We start from the raw sequence: 21206 nt of genomic DNA on the forward strand, positions 1-21206 counted from the left end.
GTCACTTACTTGACCAGCTTATGGTATGTTTTTGCAAGTGTTTTGATGGTTTAGCTGGTTGCCCAGCTTAAGATGGTTTTTGCTGGGGCCCAGCCCATGGGGCCTCAGACTTATGCTGATGCTTTTTAACCTCACTATCTATTGTCATTAGGAATGAAATGAATGTACTATAGTTGCAACCAAGAAAGTTCAAAAAGAGGTTCAGTTGGTGCTAAACTGGTCAGCCAGCTTAATCACATGGTCATCAGCTGGGACAGATACATCAAGTTGGCAGACCAGCTTGGCACCAGCTTGGCCAACTACAAGCTGGCAGACCATCATCCAACAGGTTATGTGGGACATTCCTGTGGTATTATTTTTTTCCCCTGTGGTACTACTCTGTGGTATTCTTGTGGTACTTTTGTCATTCCTGTGGTATATTACAGGAAAATGTCACAAACATGTTAGTTTTTCTTTCTTCTCTTTTTTCTTTTCTTCCAAAATGCATGGATACATTAATGAATTTATGACTGTATAGACTATGAAGCCAGTCATGAATTTATGATTTATAATTGATTTATGTTTTGAAATAGAGAGATAACCAGGAACTTGACTAAAATAGTCCCTTTAAGATTAAGATGGCAGAACAAAGTACAGGAAGGTAATCAAAATAAGGTAAATAAGGCAAGGTAAATCTCCACAAAACACACCAAGATGCAGCTGTCAGCGCTCATTCTTGATCTGTTCACACCAGCCCTTGGTGCAGCTTCTGGGGAGTACAAAGAGCAGAGTTAGCCTACTTTGTGGCACTTTCTTTACCCTTCACACTGTTAGAAGAAGTAGAGGTTGTGTCCCATGGTGCATTGTGGTGACGACATATGCAGTAGACCTGATAAACTATGAGTTTATTTGAACGAGATCTCAGTTCTCTGGCTCCATAATTGATCAGCTGTCTTTTCTAAAGAATATAGTAATATTACACTACTTGACTAACTAGCTGATATCAGCAACTGAACTGTTAGCAAACACAGCTTATAACATACAATATACATACAAAGAAGCACTGCTTATACCACATGAGTTATTGTAAAATGCTAGAGTACATGTTCAAAAATAGAGATTTAGCTATACCACCATACATTACTGTATGATAGCTGTCCATGTAAACTAACAGATGAGGAACCCAGTCAGAATTAAGTTTTGTTGTGTGACATCATTGACACTTATTTACATATGAAAAGGATTGTGGGACATTAAAAATGCAGATAAGGTGTAAAGATGTATAGCTTGAAAAAGGTGTTGAGTTAGTTAATTTGTCACAATATTATTTTTGCTTTTTTAATTAATTAGGTACTGCTCAATAAAAAAAACAGTTGATCGATGCAAAATTATTTTTTACCAAACCATGGCAAAGTTTCATAGTGCCCAAGTATAGAAGAGTGAAATGTCCATTTTCCATTCACCCTGGCTGAGTTGAAGCTTATGATGCTGCCACAGAAAAACAAATATTTAAAGAAACTGTGTAGTCTGTCATAATCAGCAGAGATAAATGTGACCTACCATACACTGTGAGTCGATATGATGTAATACTTCCTTCTCCTCCTTTAGAATCAATTGTATAAATCCCTGAGTCACCTGTTTGCAGTCTGGTGAATGTAAAGAGTCCAGTGTTGCTGTCCCAGTGAAGTCTGTACCTGAAACGTTCCTCAAATATCTGGCTTTCTGTTTTATTCACCATAGCAATATTCATTCGTTTATATAAAAGAAATCCAGACTCCACAACAGGGTCAGGTAGAGTGATGGATCCTCCCTCAGTGCATGTCAGCTCCTTTATGTCCTCAGTAGCAGCTGAGGTCATTACTGGAAAATAATGAGTGATACACAGTCAATACAACGTCAAAGCCATTGATGAGAACATGTGAAATCCAGAAGAGATCAGCATGACACCATTTAAGACAGATACTCCTCAATTTGATCATTTTCATGATATTCCTCTGCATTAGAGCAGTTCAGCCAAAGCCAGAAGCCACATAACCAAGAAAGACTACTGTGATGTTATTGAGATGTACAACCTGGAGCTGGTCCATTGACAATGAATGGTAGAAACAACAGACTCTCATAGAAAGTTTGTTTGAGCTTGAGAAAATCCCCTGTGGTGGTTTTACTGTTTTGTTTTCATGCAACTCATGTTGAGTTGTGCAGTTATTCATTGGTGGTGCATCACAGATTTGGGAGTGTGGCTAAGTCTTCTCGCTTGTTTGGTCATTCAGAGGAGGAGTGTTTTGTTTGGACGGTTTGCTTCGGACAGAATACTTAGTGTAAGCAGTTAATGCATTTGCAGTAATAACACAATAATATTTCCATCAACACAATTGTATGGAAAAATCTTCCCTTTTTCAAAGTCTGTTGCTGCTGCTGCTCTGTTATAGCACAACCACAACAAGAGGTCTATTATAATTGTTCATTAATATTTCAAATAGTTAGCTTCTTCATTTACTTCACAAGTTTCCACTGCTGTGTGCCCTTGTATTACAGTCTTTCATGTCCTTGGAGTTGTTACATTTCTGGAGGACATGTGACAAACCAAGGTCACACACAGTACATCTGTTTCCTATTACTCAGAAAATGACTTCACTTGCCGTGAAGACAGCTATGGTGACCACAACGCAGATCATTTCCTGTTACAGACATGCACTTGCTTGTGAAAGGCTATTATAGTTTGGGATTTGTCATTCATTTTTATATAATTTTCTCATTTTTCTATTTCAATTTCAGTTTTGTTTTAGTGTTCAGTGTGAGTTTGATAGTTTAGATTAGTTTTTATTCAGTTTTTGTGTTCAGTTTTTAGCTTTATTATTTTTGGTAGGGGTGGATTTTATCGTAACGATACAATGATAGAAGTTCAGAACAGGTATTTTGTAAATGTTTGCAGCATGTATTGCGCAATACAAACAATAAATCATAAATTGTTTTTACATTTATTTAATTACTTTTAATGACTTTTTTCTAATTTTTCAACACATCCTCAATTATTAAAGCCCACTTGGTTTTATGCTGCACAAATGAAATACACTAGCAGACTCAACAGCAGTCTGAATTCAGACCATTTTGCTCAGAATAATCCCAAACGGGACTCTGGTGTTTTCCCCAGTTATTTTGTGCAAATGGTGATGGAGTCGGCAACACTGGCAGGAGGGGTTCATGTGTAACAAATTAGTCCACAGGATAGCACCTCTAGTGTTGTAGTGTTCGGTAAAAAAAAGCCCAAAATACTCCGCCCAAATGTATTCTCTTTCTTTACCCTGCACAAAAACAAAAAGATATAAAAAGTAAGTTTTAGTTTACTATGGCAACAGCTCAAAGCCAAAACCATTTTCAGGTTCCCACAGTGGATTTTGAACTATTTTGAATTATATTTCATTCTACCAATGAATTTAGGCGACACCCTCTTACCTGAACATTGAATTGGCCTATTCCTGTTATATGTTCAGCTAATATAGTGATAATGTGAACAGATAATTATGCACACTGCCATTTTTCTGTATGTCAGTCAGGGCACCTCGCGTATTGATATTAGTAGGTTTATTAATGGTTATGACATAGTTTAGTTTTGACAGGATAGATTTTCTTTTATAGGTCGCTGCTGCACATGGAATAGACTTTAGTCAGGGAGTACAAACCCCCCATATAGTACATGAAAGCAGATCTAAGCAGGTGGTATGAACAAAAACAGGGTGAACAAAAGTAGGAAGACTCTCATGACAGCAGACAGCAGCAGCAGAGTGGCAGTCTGCCCAATGAACTAAACTTAATGCAATTGCATTAAGAGACTTTAACTGCAACTTCAGAAACGATGCAAATTCAAAACGCATACGAAAGTCCAAAGCATATACTGTACAACAAAAACATGCTGACAAAAGAAGAGATGCGCTGCACAATGCCAAAGCAAATACCGAAAAGTGAGTCAATACAACAGAAACGCTCCAGGTCTCTAGGGAAGCGCTAAGTGGAATAGGTTGATATTTGGAGAGAGAGAGAGAGAGAGAGAGAGAGAGAGAGAGAGAGAGAGACAGTCTGTTTGGTTTGGCAGCAGGAAGTAGAAAGCTTCCAGTCATCTCCTTTGTCTCTCTATTTGTTATAAATATTGATGCTGCTGCACAATCACACATAATGGGCAGAGAGGCATGATGATGGGCATGATGACCAAGACTGCACCAGGAGCCCTGAGAGCATGACAACATCTAGATGAAAATCAACCTATTCTACTTTGCACTCTCCTGGAGGCCTGGAGCAGTGCGTTTTGCTTAATGCACCTGCTTTGGGCCCTTGTAGTGCGTTTTCACCCGTCCATACTATACTATTTCACACTCCACACCACTTTCTGTATGGAGACTAGCGATGGGAATTATGGCTCTTTGAAGGGAACTGGATCTTGTGATCTTGTGATCTTGTGGCTCCTTTCGTTTCCTCTTCGTTCCTTTTTTTTGTGTGCGTGCGTGTGTGTGTGTGTGCGTGTGTGTGTGTGTGTGGGGGGGGGCACTTTACGAGTGGCAGGTTTACAGTGGTAAATCTAATAATGCACGTACTACTCACCCAACGTTTGGCACAGAGGACTGTAACATCTGCGTATTGGCAAATGACATGAATAACACGTGGAAATATATGATACTCTACCTACGTATCTTTTTTATTTCGTTGATTTTTATTTACACTCCCTTCTTTTATGGTTTTCTACCCCCCACCCCTCCATCACAAACACACACGCACACACACAGTCTATCTCTTAAATAGAGGGACTACTCACATTTTACTTTTAGAAGGCTTACACTAATACATATTGTATTCATATTGATATATTTTTATATTTAACAACATTGTGTTTATACATACCTATACTTATACACATATAGACAGCAGACATGTTTATATGTATCTGCTTATATTTACTTATGTCTGCTGCACACACGACTTATCTGATTTTGACAAAAATGCATGCATCACTGCATACCCAAGGGGAAACTACAATTACAGCTCAAAACAAGGTGCCATATTTGTTACTGATTGGCCCAAGAGGGAACAACATGTTTACTGTTTCCCTTGTAAATCTGTGATGTCAGACCAGTGCCAGGCACCACAGTCCCAGTCATTATCTACCTGCCACAGCAGTTGTTTGAATATTCATATTAGATAAAACATTTCTCTTGTAAAGAACAGAGGCTCTTTTTTGAAATATATAAAAATTAGTATTAATGCTCAATATATTAAACATTTCTTCTTCTTCTAAGAGCTTCTATTAAAATATCGGATTATAATACTTGCAATATTAGCGTGAAATCCGTCTAAAACGTTTTCATTGTCTTCTCTTAATCCATCAAACCTTTTCTTAGCAAGTTAGTCAAAATGAGATTGTAGTCCTAAAAAAGGATTTGCTGAAATGACCCTAATTGTACAGATGGGTTTAAAAATTACATCTCATAAACTAAACATAGCATTTTTCAACACATCTGTGTTTAGTTGGGGGCAAAACATTCTGGGTTATTTCAATGCATTAGGTTTTGCTTGCAAGAGTGCAAGCAAAACCTAGCCAAGACAAGAAGTCAGTCAACAATTAAGTGCCATACTGTTATTAAATACTATAATAATACAACACACATTCGTTTGAAAACAGCCTCTAAAACTATAGAAGACTTTAAAATGGAACACTTTCTAATCATGCAACAGCAGCACCCTCTGTAAGCCACAATCAAGTGAAGAAGCAATGACATCAGCTATGTAGTGAAAATGTTACCTATGAAAAAGATTACAGTCTTCATCTCCTGTATCTCCATGGTCCAGAGTTTGGGACTTGTCAGGTATTTGTGCGGCTTGAGATCGACAAAGAGGAAGTGTTCGTACAGCAAATATCAGGAAGCTCTTGTCTTATCGCTGACAGGGCAGGCTGGCTGCTATATGACACAGTGATAAATGATGCAGTGAACCTCATGTTTTCATCAAAATAAATCCCATCAATCTCTCAACATCAGAAATAGTTCCTCTCATGTTCACTTTGGGGAAATTGTGCAGAGCTGAGAAACGGGGCAAGTTCCCACCCTTTTGAGCAAGTTGCCACTTGTCACAAGTGAACAACAGTTAGTTACCTACTAGCCCCAATTCTGAAAAAATGCGCACACCATCCTGGTGGTGAGAACAGTTTTGTCATTTCTTTCCATTGAGACTGGTCAAATATTGGGCAAACAGTTAAAATGGCTGTGTGCAATACAATTTACTGTAAGACAGTTACTGTCACAGTGGGCTTCATTTTTAAAACAATGTAAAAACCCTATAGAACTTTGAAAGTTGAGGGTCTGCAGATTATGGGAGGGCAGTTTTTGTCAGGAAAGAAAGAAAGAAAGAAAGAAAGAAAGAAAGAAAGAATGAATGTGTAAATAAAAAAACAATAAGGATTACAAAATCTATATCTAAATACTTAAAGGTTCTTATGAGACAAAAATTAACCACTTTTAGTGAGACAAAAATGAACTCATTTTAGAGTTTCCCAAATCATTAAGCTGTCATCCAGTGTGGATCAGGTGGGGATGGGTGACCATGCTCTTGTCTGTGGGAGTGGGGGGGGGGGGCATAGTGTCTTTAGCGTCATCCTCAGGGTCGTCAAGGGAGCACGAAGGGTGGGGGGGGGGCAGCAGCAGCGGTGTGGATGGGGGCAGAGGTGGTGGTGGTTGGGGGGCGAGACTGACTTCCTGAGTCAAACCTATTGAAAAACAGGTTTAGCTCATTTGCATGTTCCTGGCTCCCCTCCACGGATGGACCTGATTGTTTGTAGCCAATAATCCTTTTCAGCCTTTTCATGTTGCGTAAATGTTATCATTTTAGTTCCCTGAGTGGTCTTTTCTTTTCCTACCAGAGTCGAAGCAATAAAATGTGAGGGTGGGAGGTTTTTGGCCATCATGGAGTGGGTCTTATTCCCACTTTCCTTTACAGCTGTGTGGGATAGTTGGGCGGTTTGGACCATAGCAGTATAGTGAGGTTTGGGATCTGCTATGTTAAAGGTGACTGTGAGCTCCCTTGCATGTAGATTAAACTGTGCAGTTGTGAAAGGAGGTGGATGTATTCGCATTTACATTTACCTTCCACCGTAGGCTGCAGTGGAGGCTTGCAGCATTTTGGATTTCTCTAAATTATTATTGTGATAGCTGCATTTGCTGTAAACATAGAGCATGTTTGTTATCATTTGAGGGACTAGGCAGTTGCTGACCTTCCCATGGTACGTTGCAGCTGTACATGTTAAATATCCACTGCATTTCAGATATGTATAGAAATCACCTGCTACAGTTGAACCCACCAAGTGTGAGGTTTCGGTGGTGGAGTACCCCTTACATACTGCAGGATAGCAGCGGCTGCTGAGATGTACGAAGAGGAAGAAGCACAGCATCCACTCAGACGTCAAGTTCATCAAAACTCTGTCGTTTACTGCACTTTTTACATGGCCATATTTACAAAAACAAAACCGCAATACAGAGGGACAGGGGTTCCCCTCTACCCACAACCAGCCAACCCGACAACTGAATACCCCCCCCCAGTATATAAATGCCCTGAGTCTAACCACTGCAAATACAATAGGGGTGACATTTACAAGAAAAGCTGCAAAAATATATACACATGTTAAGTACTTAACATTATCTTTACACAATCTTTCCCAAAACACCATATAAACATTTACATTTTACCCAACTATACATTTAACTCCTAAACAATCAGACACACAACTTAACTCCCTTACAACCTCCCTCCCCCCCTCTCCTCAGTCCACTTGGTCTTCCCCCAATAATGCTGATTGAAGTCAGCAACGCTCTCATGGGCGCGCCTCCACGACAATGCTGAAGCAGGAAGTAAACCTCAGAGAGAGAGTGGATGATCAGAAACATCTCTTGAAAATAATCCAGCTAATGCATTAATCAACTAAATATGATCCATCTTTAGTAAATCAACACACCACCAAAAGAATGAACAAAAGAATGAAAATTTAGTGTCTGAGTGTATGCATGTACAGTGTATGGAAATGTATGTGTGTGCATAGGAACCGTACACCTGTTTAGTGAGGGGCTGCATGCAGATCCCTCACACCAAACCATGGCAGGAAATACACATGATATCAATATAGACAGTAAAACCCTTCACTGTGAGTCTCATAATGGTGTTTCAATAAGTTGTACCAAATTTGTTCATATCCATGAGAGTATTTAAAGTACCATCCTCTATGAAAACCGACAAACCTGCTGCTCTTTGTTTTCTTTATACTGTAGTATTATGGGTGCTGCAGAGTGTGGTAATTATTGTCCAGTTTCTTTGTTTAGCTGTTTGTCATGCTGTGCTATAGGAAAGGTTGAAACCCTCTTCCTGTCCCACTTTAGCATACATTAGATGAGAGAGAAGCTAAAGCATCGCTGCTATTCTAGCCATCTGTCCAACCGCATCATCGCGTGTATGAGTCAAAGCTAGTTAGAGACTGCATCCACCCCCTAAAACCACTCGCTGTTCACTTGTGTTTCTATAGAAACAGTCAACTGGACCACAGATAACTGTTTGACCTCAGTTTTTTTTTCTACATCCTGCAGAAGGAAGTTGCCTAAAGAAGGAAGCTTGCTTAAGTCATGTTTGTCAGCATTTAGAGTAACACGACTTGTGTGTGAGAAAGTTCATAACCTCAGTATTAGTCAAAAATATAGCAAACTTCAGCTTTTGTGAGTGCATAAGTAAAACCAAATGAATCACCTGTCTGAAATAATGGCATATTAATATGTCTGATGAACGTGACTGGGGCTTTTTTGAAGATGCATGTTGTAGGGGAAAAATGAGTCTCACCCTTGTGGGTCAAATGAATGAGCAAAGGTTCAAGAGTCTTCCGTGGATTCTTTATTCAGACATGTCTGGAGAGAAAACCTTAAGCACATACATAGGATATTCTCTGACAAAGGGTAGAAATGTCAGTTTCACTTCACGCTATGCACGCTTCAGACTGGTCAAAACCAGTTCTACAATACCTCACTAACATAAAGTCTATTCGTACCTGATTGTCTGTAACAATGAACACTAGTCTGAGGGCTAAACTTCTTTGTTTGCAGACAGTTCACTGCATCATTTATCACTGTGTCATATGACTGTAATGTTTTTCCATGTCAGGCTGGGAGGATTTATTGACGCCATTTATTGCAGCCAAGGAAATAACTGCCCTTATGTTCCCATTATTATTGAGCTACATGAGTATGTAACTGAAGCTAGCCATAAAGTTTAATGCTCGCTCTTTTCTTGAATATTTGTTAAAGAGTCACCAACTGGACCCTGAAAGCAGGGGGATGTTCCACTCTGTTATATTCCAACTGTGCAAATGGCATTTTATACACAGGTCTTGTTCAAATTTCAAACTTTCCATTATTTATCAAATCATTCATGGAACTCACGAGAGTTGCCTAACAGGTTCACAGAGCTGTGTTTTCAAAGCAATATTACACTTAGTTTTAACATGGGGTTTATTCGGTACTTGACAAAATACAGATTATAAAAACATCATGTGACTGTGATTAAGTCTGATTCTGGGGCAGAGTCTGAGACAGATGCTCCATCAACTGGAAAATGATGACAAAGACTGTTTAGAGGTTTAAAGACGGTGACTGTTTCACCCCCGTTGACTTTTGTTTGACAAGTGTATTTTGACGAGTGTAGTTTGTAAGTATCTGTAGGCCACTATCTTACAATCTCAAGCTATCATGGTCATGTTGTTTTGTTATTGCATCAATATACAATTCAGTCATCAAACTGCATTTCAATATTTCATTGAATAAATGTAATTTATTACTAATTTTATATTAACTGTCAAGTGTAATCATTTAAAATAAAATTAGCACTCATTATTCATGAAATTGAATTGCATTCAGTCCATTTTGTTACACAGCTTTTATATATTTCTCTGCATGTGATGCTGGTCAATTTTATTGCCCTCTAGTGGCTGTTACTGCACTGACACCTCCTAACAAATGTTGGTATTTGTCACTGCTTGCGTTGCATAAAACAGACTGACATTGTTCTGGAGGACGTATTGCTCAGTATGGCTCCTATGAAAAGAAAGATGGTCAGAATACATGAAAAGAATTAAAAGGAACCAGCAGAATAAAGCATTGAGGTGTTGGAGCTTGTTTTCAGATTGTTCAGTGTTGCTCTTGCCCTAGTTAAGGTGATGGTTTGTTTTCAGCTTGTGCACTGAACCTGTTTTGATGGCTGGTGGTTCCCCAACACCTTATTGATGGTGGAAGTCAGTTGGCGGTTCAGCAGCTCCCCCTTGTGTCCTCTTTTATGGATTACACCTTTATTCAGTCAGAGCCATGATAGGCTGCATTTACACAAGAGCAGAAAAATCTGATTTTTACCTCTTTGTGGACAGATTTATCTTTCTCTGATGTCCGTTCTCAACTATGTGAGAATAAATAAATAAATAAATAGTAGTAAACAGTCAAACCTGTCACACTCCAGATACAGGACAGTCTCTCAGCTTTAGGCCACCAAGCTCAAACAAAGCTTGAAGCCCAGAGCCCCAGTTAAGCCATCAGGACTCTATTAATGTTGATGAGAAAGGATGTTGCCAATTTCAGAGACACTAATACAGATTCCAGACAGTAGGGGAGAGTAGGGCAAGTTGTCACGTGGGTAAGTTGTCTCAGTAGCTTTATTTCCTAAATATTTTAGAGCCAAAAGTCCAATTACAAAATTTTTTAACTTTCTTAATAAGAGGTTACCTATGTTGAATACAACAGTCTAAGTCAAAACACTCAATCAAGCAATTTGTATACCTGAAAGTAAATAATGAAAATCTTAGTGTTTTTCTTCTCATTTTTTTCTTATAAAGTAATCCAAATAATTATACATTGTGACACATATAAGCAAGGGTCAGCTATAACCTGATCATCAATTTGAATGGTTTAGTGAAGCTCTGTGCTCCGGGAAGGGACCCTTGTCAGGAATGCCCGGGTGGGGCATGTTGTCACATTGATTTCGGGGCATGTTGTCATAACTATGCAAATCCTTTTTATGATTAGAAATATCTTTACATTCATTCTTTTCTGAATAAATAAGATGTTGGTACTTGGTACAGCCACAAACCTTTGGCTTGTATAGCAAGTGATCTCACTGCTGGTCAAGCCTCACATACAGTCACAGAGGGTAGTAAGAACCATTTTCATTATAAAACATCAAATTAAATGTGTATATTACATGTACATTAATATATCATACTGTTAGAAATTGTATGAGAATTTAGGTTTGTCTGAGCATCCCAGGATAGGTGAGGGAGGGGTTATTTTACCTGGTGTGTGTTGATTTCTGAGATGTTGTTTTCAATACAAGAGCACATTTTTCATGTTGTTATAGTATATATACTTCAGAGGAAAAGGAATTGTGCGCACAAATACAACACACTTGTCTATGTGACAACATGCCCCATCATGTATGACAACATGCCTTGACATGGGGTAAGTTGTCACAATTTGTCAAGTGGTATTTCATCAGTAATAACTTTTCCTTCCAGTAAATTATTCAAAATGTAAAAATGCCATTTTTTAGAGAAGACCTTAATCTAGCTAGAAAAGTATACATCGTATCTCAAGACACTACTGAGAAATACACCAATGAGTAAAAAGTGTGACAACATGCCCTGCTCTCCCCTACTATGGCGCTCCCCACTTGTCACATCTGCCACTGATTGGTCAAGCTACATAACAGAAACGTAGCCCATCATGACCCTCTCCCATAGACTGTAAATAGGCACATGTCAATCACTTTAATATCAGTGGAATTTTTGTTAGTGTTTAGTGTGTTTAATAGTCCTAATGTGTATCATAGTAGTGTAGCTGATCATGAAAATCATACAAACTCCACAGAAAGCGTAGCGGTTGGCATCTCTGCATACACTACATTAGTAGGCATCTTATGTGTTTTTTTCTGACAGAATATATACCTTCACCTGAATTTGCTGCCTTTGTATACCAATCACATTTTTGAAACTGATGAATTTAATCACATCAAATTGGATCAAATCGTGGTGGAATTGTAAGATTCAATTATGCATATAGACAAGTTAAACAAACCCAAAATTTGTGATAAATTGTGACCTATTTGGTCACACACATGACAAACACGTTTGATAATGGTCAATCAAAACCATTCAGCATAGGACAGACCAGAGCCATTATTATACGCATCCCATATGTTATTACATGCGCACAAGCAACAATTCATCATAGTATAAGGTGTAAAATAAGACTTTTCTGCCTATGGTAGCCTATTACCCTACATAAAATGGAACGGCAAGATTTTCAACTTCAAGAACTACACTGAACAAAAATATAAACGCAACACTTTTGTTTTTGCTCCCATTTTTCATGAGTTGAAATAAAAGATCTAAGACTTTTTCTATGCACACAAAAGGCTTATTTCTCTCAAATTTTGTTCACAAATTTGTTTAAATCTGTGTTAGTGAGCACTTCTCCTTTGCCAAGGTAATCCATCCACCTGACAGGTGTGGCATATCAAGATGCTGATTAAAGAGCATGATTATTGCACAGGTGTGCCTCCCCAATCCTCGAAGGCCCCATTAAGTCAAATGTAATAAAAAGCCATTCAATAATCACACAATTAGACTCCAGGGTTAATCTTCCCAATTATATTGGTTGTATGTCCCAACTATTTTTATTTCAACAAATAATAATTTTTTTCCTTCTGGGCTAATCTAAAGTTAATTATATTATTACTCCTAAACACTCCAAAATGAATGGATACAATCCTCTAGGGATTGTCTCCCCAATAATAAAGGGTATGTACCTTAACTATTTTTTGAACACACATAATTTTAACTAATTAAATATAGCTGCTAGCGTCGATGGCTGGATTCATGCCAGCACAGCAGCCAGAGCTAAAACGTGGACGTTTGCATTAAGATTACTGTCAGTTTTATCATATTAGGCTGTTGAGCCATCAGGCCCAAGGCTATCAAGTTCTGATACTGAAGAATGTAATAGCAAGTTAAAATGTGTCAATATCCAACTTCGTATTGGCTTTACTGTGTTTAGTGATTGGTGAAATTCTGTTTGAGTTATAAGCCATGACTCTAAACTAAGCAATGATGACTAAACTAAATTAAGATTTTGACTAGGACATGGTCCTAAAGCATGTGTACTGAATTTTGTGAAATTTCACCAATTGGTGGCGCCCCCTATTGGTCAATATTTGAATGGCTTTGCACAGATATTCATTCATTATATGTGAACATGAAGTTTCATGGTGATTGGAACATCTATCACAAAGTTATTATTATTAACAATTTAGCTTATAGGCCACACATACTTCACAACTTTAAGAGTTAATATCTTCAGAACTACAGTAGATATCATCAATCTATGAACAAAATTTAAAGAGTGTAGGACCATAGATGCTACTGGCCGATTTGGGTGGTAATCGGTCAAACAGTGTAGGAGGAGATGTTTGATACAATTTGCAAGGTTTTATGTGCTCTTTTTCTAGTAAACTTGCAGGAATTGGGAAAAATTGCAATGTGTTTTTTTTCTCTCTCTCTCTCTCACACTCACTCACTCACTCACACACAGACAAACACACACACAGACACAGCCTCCCCCTATTCTCTCCCACTCTCCGTTTAAAGGATAAGGCCGGTGTTTTTTAATGCATTTCTTACCGTCAACAAATCCTATGAAAATAACAAAATCAGCAATGATTTTGTTTTTCCAGCAAATCTCGTCCATGTAGCCGGTGCCCATTGAAGCCATTTCCCAGCAGCCATAGAACTCCATTGTATTAAAAAAACGATTAAAAACATGTCAAAGAGCCATGCTGTTGCTCTGGGCAGCATATTTCATCATCGCGATGCACCGGGCCAGCTGACATTTTCCTCAACTTAATAAGCCGGCTGTAAACACTTTGCGATCTCAGGAAAGTAGTTCTGTAGCACCGAAAATAGTCCCCGGCGTAATGAAGAATTTGTTCCCATTTGAATTTGATTTGGTAATAACTACAACAGCCTGACCTTTCATGGTAACAGTTAGCGATTTTTAAAACTGAAACTATGTCTTTGTGAGCTGTATTTCAAGGTTTTTAGCTTACAATTGGAGCCAGTGACTTCCGGGTTGACGGAGGCTTGAATTTTGCACTCACCTCGATTTTTGCTGCTTTTGTTTTGTTTTGCACGGGCTATGGCAGTAATTTCTGAGGACTATGCAGGAGGCCTGGGCACCATCCACGAGGGCAGGACATCCTGTTGTTCTTGCTAGACCTTCAGTCCCTCCATGGGACTTGGATTTAGTCCTTGGTGCACTTCAGCATCCCCCCTTCAAGCCCCTTGGGGTTGCTGATTTGAAATGGCTTTCCCTTAAAACTGCGTTTCTGCTAGCTATAACCTCTGCCAGGAGGATAAGTGAGCTCCAAGCACTGTCAGTTCACAGTGACTGTTGCAGGTTCTTGCCGGATGGGTCGAGTGTAGTCCTCCACTCCAACCCGGCATTCCTGCCTAAGGTTCTATCTGAGTTCTACCTGTCCCAGTCAGTCGAGCTGCGGTCACTCTCCTCTTCTGAAGGAGACCAGGAGTCCATGCTGTGCCCTGTCAGGGCCTTGGCAGAGTACATCCGAAGCACACAGGCTGTCAGGAAGACTGATCAGCTCTTCATCTGCCTCAACTCCAGCCATTTGGGCAGGCCCTTGTCGAAGTCTAGGCTGTCCCACTGGGTTGTGGACAAAATTCAGGCGTATGTGTTCTCGGGTGTGCCTGTCCCATCCAGGGTCAGGCGCACTCAACTCGTGGTGTGGCTACCTCATGGGCCTTGTGGCGGCGAGCCTCTCTCGCTACCATATGGACAGCAGCCACATGGTCATCTCAGTCCACATTTTCAAGATTCTACCGTCTAAATGTGGCAGTCAGCTCCTCCTTCGGGGAGCGGGTGCTGGGTGTGACTCATCGGTAGACGACTAGGCCATGCCTATTTTCCACCATTTGTCATCTCCCTTGGTCAGCTTAGCGACTTGCAGGCTGATCTGAGTGGCCACTCTGTTCACAAGTTTGGCCTTTGCGTCTTGCAGGGCCTTTATCTGTTTTCCTAGGGTCAGTCTTGTGTCTTGCGGACTGACCTAAGCAGCCCTTCTGCCTCTCAGGCTTGGCCTTTGCGTCTTGCGGGGCCTTGACCTGATTGGTATGTAAATAGTGTACATTTAATAGTGTAAATAGTTTGTTTATTACATATTTGTGTATTGGGCTTGTGGGCTGCACCGTCTCCTCATGGGGTATCTTAAGTAGGGGTGGGAATCACAGAGTAACTCACGATACGATACTACCACGATACGTTGCCCACGATAACGATGGTATCACGATACAGCGATTCTGCGATACTCGATATATTGCAAGACAATTCATCTATGATACATCACGATATCTGTGTAACTGAAGAAGAAAAAATACCCCTAAAAAGGCAAAAAGCAGGAACTGTGGTGCCCAGGGGGTTCCCCAAATTTTTGAGTAGCCAGCCAGATGGGAAAAGTAGCCGGCTAAGGGATGTTTGCAGTGGCAAAATGCCCCCAATTTTACATGGTCATAACACCTGCATACTGGCTTTAACAAACCTCCTAAAAGAGAAGTCCCTCTGATCTCTCCCTTTTCCTCCCTTTACTTCTCCCATTTATATTTTGAACATTGGCAAAATGGAGTCAGTGGGACTTGGTTAAACTTGGGTGGTAACATCAAAGGCCAGGAATTTCTTTAGGAGCGTTACATGAAGCCCCTAAAATGATCTCCTCAGCTAATGCCTTGTATTTAGCGTTATACAGTAGTTTCAGCTGTAACGCTTCAGTTGAGTCCGTCGTTACCATGGCAACCGTTCGCTGCGCGATCAGAGGTTCAGCAGCAATCGCTATTATTTTGAAACCTCTATGAAACTCACAACTCTCCTTGCAATTTCACACGCAGTTCGGTTATTAAGGAGAGTGACAACCGCATTCTATAACCAAACTCACTTCCTGAAAAAATCAGGTACTGACTACCCAGTTTGACAGCGGTTTCGGTTAGTAGTGTGAACCAGAACGGGACTGGACAACTGGTTGTTACGTGGCGCGACACTCGTTATGTTACGTAACATTATCATCCTTAATTTGAAAGAGACGGAGGTAAGTGTTGTGGGACATTCTCAAATTTTATATTCCTCAACATTGCAGTTGCTCCTACCAGTTCTGCGGTCTCGGCCCAGATGTTGCGGTTAAAAGTATCAAGTTCCTGCGGTGGAAAAAGAGAAAGTGACGCCGCTGTCAGTGGCGGTTTATTAAGATCTTATGGATAAATTGACGCCTCTGGTTACTGGTGTTACTGGTGTCAAACAAACTTAAAATACAGGCAGTGGTAAACGTTACTATGGTTACAGACATTATTTCCATAGCCAGAGCCATCACGAGATCGGAGGAATGGAGTGACTCCTGTTACCCGTACAGACACAGTCTAGTCATTTTACTTCAGTCTGCTCCAGTATGTACCATACATATGCGCAGTCACTCTCATTCATAAATTCGGTTGTCACTACCAAATTCTGATAGTGTGTACGTTTAGTGACATTTAGTTATAAAAGTAGCCGGCCAGACAGAGGTGAGTAGACGGCTAAATAGCCGGCAGCCGGCGCTTGGGGAACCCCCTGGGTGCCTCTCTGATTTGCTTTCCCCCGCTGTCCGCCGTTTTCCCCTTCAGTGAGTTATTCGTCTTCTTCACCGCAAGTTAGTTAACTTCCGTTCACTTTACCCTCATTCATTTGATAAGCGCCACCACGAGGAGTCATTAAGTAGTGACTCTGGTAATTCAAAATGGTAACAGGCTTAATGCGGGGGAATCCGTTCAGAGCGCCTGCATGTTTTAATAAAAATATCGATATTTGGCGCCAGTGTATCGATAACGTATCGCAAGAGGAAGTATGACGATATATTCCAGTATCGATATTTTGTCCCACCCCTAATCTTAAGGTGTTATACCCCGCACATATGGAATATGTATTGGAGTGGAGAGATAGTCTCGATATGATAGAGAATGTGCCAGCTTTTAGGCCGCTTGGAGACACGTTTCGATCAAACTATCAGTGATTCCATGCCAGCACAGGTGCTTTATAGGTAAACCGTGGGGCGTGACCAGGCAAGCCGGTGTGTCTTAAAAGAAATATCCACGTACCCTGACAGCAGGGGGGTCATTCCCCGTACATATGGAATATGTAACGGAGTGGAGAGATAGTCTCTTCACTCAGAAAACCAAGATTACAATGTAACCACACGGTATGTTAAAACAAATGATGCAAAAAACACATTTAAGTAAATTTTTTTCTGTGTCTTTTACACAAGGTTCAAAGATGGCCTCAAAACACTGGGAATTTACTGTGCCATGGTGGAGAACAAGGAGCCCTTCCTTGATGTTATGTGTCATCATGACAACCCAATAACTGCAGAAAACATAAAGGAAGTATTCCAACCAGAACTCCACCTACCTGGCTCCAACAAACGCTCCACAGAGAACTTGCTCCTCTGTCTGTGGGAGAATTTCATCTTGGAAGCAATGGGTATGGGAAAAACATGGCATAACAAATACATAGCCAGTAGGAAGCAGTAAAATGTACGATGGCTGTTTCTCAGTTAATCCGGGACATCCCTTTGAAAGCAGTGGTGGGCAGAGTACTGAAAATCTGTTCTCTAGTATAAGTAGAACAATGCAAATAGAATCACTTTATTGGCCAAGTACACTTTTACAAATAACCAGAATTTGTTCTCTGCCTTTAACAAAACCTAATTACCTCCAGATGTAAATCCATCATCTTGGTCAAGGGCAGAGACAAGAGTATTTCCACATGCATATCTTTACTGTGTGGGACAAAGAAACGTATCAACATGCCTCCATCCCTCTCTGCTACAGTCCACGTGTCATGCAACATGTCACTGTATCTTGTAAACTTGTTTCTTTGTCTTGTAGATGATGAATCAGATGTCTAATTGGAAAACATCCTGTTCTTCTCCACTGCTGTATGATCCATCCCCCCGCTTGGTTTGAGGCCCACTCCATGTCTTTGCTTCCTACATGATGCTGAGGACAATGGGGAGCTGTCAAACTATCCAAAAGCCAACACACACTAACACGCGGTACCTGCCAACGGTCCATAAAACGTCTGACAAATTCAAAAGCCACATGGTTTTTGCCCTCACTGCAAGTGCTGGGTTTGGACTTGGAATGTTGGGATGCACTGTTGATGTTTACACCACTTACAATTTAAACATCTATATTCATCGAGATGCGTAGTATTTTTGATATTTTCCAAGTAATTTAATAAGTACTACTGGTTGTTCATAACTTTCTTATAAACTTTGTAATTTACATAAATTGAATAAGCTGAATTTCCCCCAGAGTCAATAAAGTACATCTTAATCTTAATCTTGATATTGTTTACGTTTATCTTTCTGCATATTGTAAAGCTAGCCAGTCTAGGATTGACTAGTCATGTATGCCAGACCTGTAGACTTGAGACTTGGACTCGAGACTTGAAAGCAAAGACTTGATCAGATTTAAATTGGACACTCTGGAGCAATTTCTTATTCAAAAACAGGTTTTTAAATGCCTCCCTTTACTGCCTTTAGCTTTTGTTTTGGAGTAGCCTAACCTTGATAACTGGCTGGGCTGCCAAACTGGTTGGATGGGCCTACTGATGAGCCAACCTAACGATGGTGATAACGAATGAAAAAAAATAATAAATCACTTTGGTGTAAATGTTTCCATATAGGCCAACATGATGTCTAACCAGCCTTAAAGTATAAACACCCGCAGCCCTCCAGCTGGCTCCTCAGCTGGCAGCAGGAGAAAGAGAAATTAGAGAAATTGTGTGGCTGAGTTCAGAAAATAAATAAAAATAATAAATGTAGGCTATATGAATAGAGTTAAATAAAATGAGTAGCTTACATTTAGGCCTATTTCTATGACTTTGATTTCTTCTTTATGTTAAGCACGCAGCCGCCAGAATGCAAATTAAATTTTGCCAATTTCTGGTTTTCGTTATAGAGATGTTTTTTGTTTTTATAAATATTAAATATTATTACGGATGCCTTTTTGTCTGTATATTGTACCTGCAATTATGAGAAAAACTTGTCCAACAATGTCTCATAGGAAATAATTGCAATATTTGTATTTAGTCCCTTGTCCTTCCCAATTGCACAATCCTTATAAACCCCTTGGATGCGCTGGGGGTGCGTAAACACACCGAAGAGATCACTGTGAATGGAGGAAGAGGCTGTCGTGTCTCACAGCCTCGACTGAATCTAGGTCTTCAGTTTAACAATTGATTTTCTTTTTGTGTTCTTGTCAATGTAAGGTGAGTCATTACATTCATTTGCAATAGGAAATACAGTCAGATCAATGTCTGCTAAATCCTATACGGCCGCTCAGCCAAATTCATACGGCACGTCTTCATTCATTCAGTTTGTTTGTGATACGGGACATTTACTATCGAAGCCACATAGCTATGTCATCAATCACCAAACATGCCAATCATATCCCAAACTTTTTCCAACAATCATTCATCTGTCTCAAACTTGAATTAACTCACTTAGTCACTGATGTGTTCGTTTTTTTGTAATATGCTCAATTGTCCTCCAAAATGAAATGCACAAATTACAACAACATGATTGAAAACAGTCTATTTCTCTTCTTTCCATCTCTGGCAGCTGCCTATAACCGCAGGAGAGCACTGGCCTTCTTTCACATCTCTGAAGGCTTCGGGTCAAATGGAACTTCCCAAACTGCTTAGGAGCCATAGACAGGAAACATGTCCTCATAGACACCTAGAAAATCAGGAAGCCTGTTTTAATTATAAAATTCTCCATCGTTCTACAAGGGCTAGTCGATGTGGACTACAGGTTCCGTGTTGTCCAAGTTGGAGACTATGGCAGATCCAGTGATGCAGGGATATATGCAGAGTCAAAGCTGGGAAAGGGAATGGAAGCTGGAACGCTAGATGTTCCAAGGAATACCCCCCTGCCAGGCTCAGGTGAACTGGGTGAGATGCCGTATGTCATGGTGGGGGACGCTGCCTTTCCACTCAGAACCTACCTTATGAGGCCTTATCCAGGCAAAGCTCTGCCCAAGGAGAGGGAAATATTCAGCTATCGATTGTCAAGGGCAAGGATGGTTGTCGAATGTGCATTTGGTATGCTAGCTGCTAGGTGGAGGGCACTTTACACCAGACTGAACATGCTTCCAGAACATGTAGACAGTGTGGTACTGGCAATGGTTATCTTGCAGAACTACTTGTTGACCCCTCGAGATGCCAGGATCCTGCAGAGAGAAGCTGAGGAATCTGGGCAAGAGCTACAGGCCATCAGACAAACTGGGGCCAACAGAGCAGCAAGGGCAGCCTACAATGTGCAGGAGCTGTTTTGCACTTTCTACAGTGGGAAAGGACGCATGTCACGGCAAGACAGAGTTGTAAACAGGGGAAAATTAGGAGGACAGGATGGACAGTAAACAGCACTTGATGGCTGTCCAGAAATAGCCTACCTGGTGTGTCCAGTTAAGATTTCAGCTGATATGATTTTGTTCAAGGTTTCTAATTTATGCAACACATTTCATGCAATGGCGTTATGTTTTTGTTCTCTTGTCATGTAGGCCTATAGTAGGCCTAAATACATTTACTAAAATGTATGTAGTAATGTAACTTGTTAAGAAGTAGGGTAATTACTCATTGTATTACAATGTTGAGAGTGAGAATTTGTGTCGGTAATGTCATATAACTGTCAGTCAGTCTGGGTCACCTCCTGGCCCCTCCTCCCCTCCGGGACTCCAGCGGCTGCTGCAGGTCCAGCAACTATTTGGAACTGAACGTGCTGGGAGTAGGGGGCTTTGGAAGAGTGGCCCGATGTTTGAAACAGGACACCAGCGAGACTGTGGCTGTAAAGACCATAGAATGCGCAGACGGACAAATCAGGGCCCTAAAAGAGGTGGGCCACTTTATTGATTTTAATGTTTACACTTGCAAAAGACTTTGTTGCATTTGCTTAGCTGGTCAGATTTTGCCTTAACCATTTATTTGCTGTGTAACACTTGCACAATCTTTTGATAACATAAGCATGTTAGACTTCTTGTCACGTTTTCCCAGGTGGCAATGCTGCAGAAGCTCAGA

At 40.3% G+C, this 21206-nt stretch overlaps 1 long non-coding RNA gene across 1 annotated transcript; it reads right to left on the minus strand.

Annotated features, from left to right (window-relative positions):
• Positions 1 to 619: 619 nt before the first annotated feature.
• Positions 620 to 5970, minus strand: LOC139647697 (uncharacterized). The gene is made up of 3 exons (XR_011695536.1): positions 5768 to 5970; positions 1540 to 1839; positions 620 to 748 (listed from the first exon to the last, which is right to left on the minus strand). It is a non-coding gene; the product is annotated as an uncharacterized lncRNA (long non-coding RNA).
• Between the last annotated feature and the right edge of the window lie 15236 nt (positions 5971 to 21206).

This window comes from Centroberyx affinis, unplaced genomic scaffold (assembly GCF_046629955.1).
Source record: "Centroberyx affinis isolate AG114_WGS23_722 - 3 ecotype Tasmania unplaced genomic scaffold, CSIRO-AGI_Caff_v1 ptg001099l_1, whole genome shotgun sequence".
NCBI lineage: Eukaryota > Metazoa > Chordata > Actinopteri > Beryciformes > Berycidae > Centroberyx > Centroberyx affinis.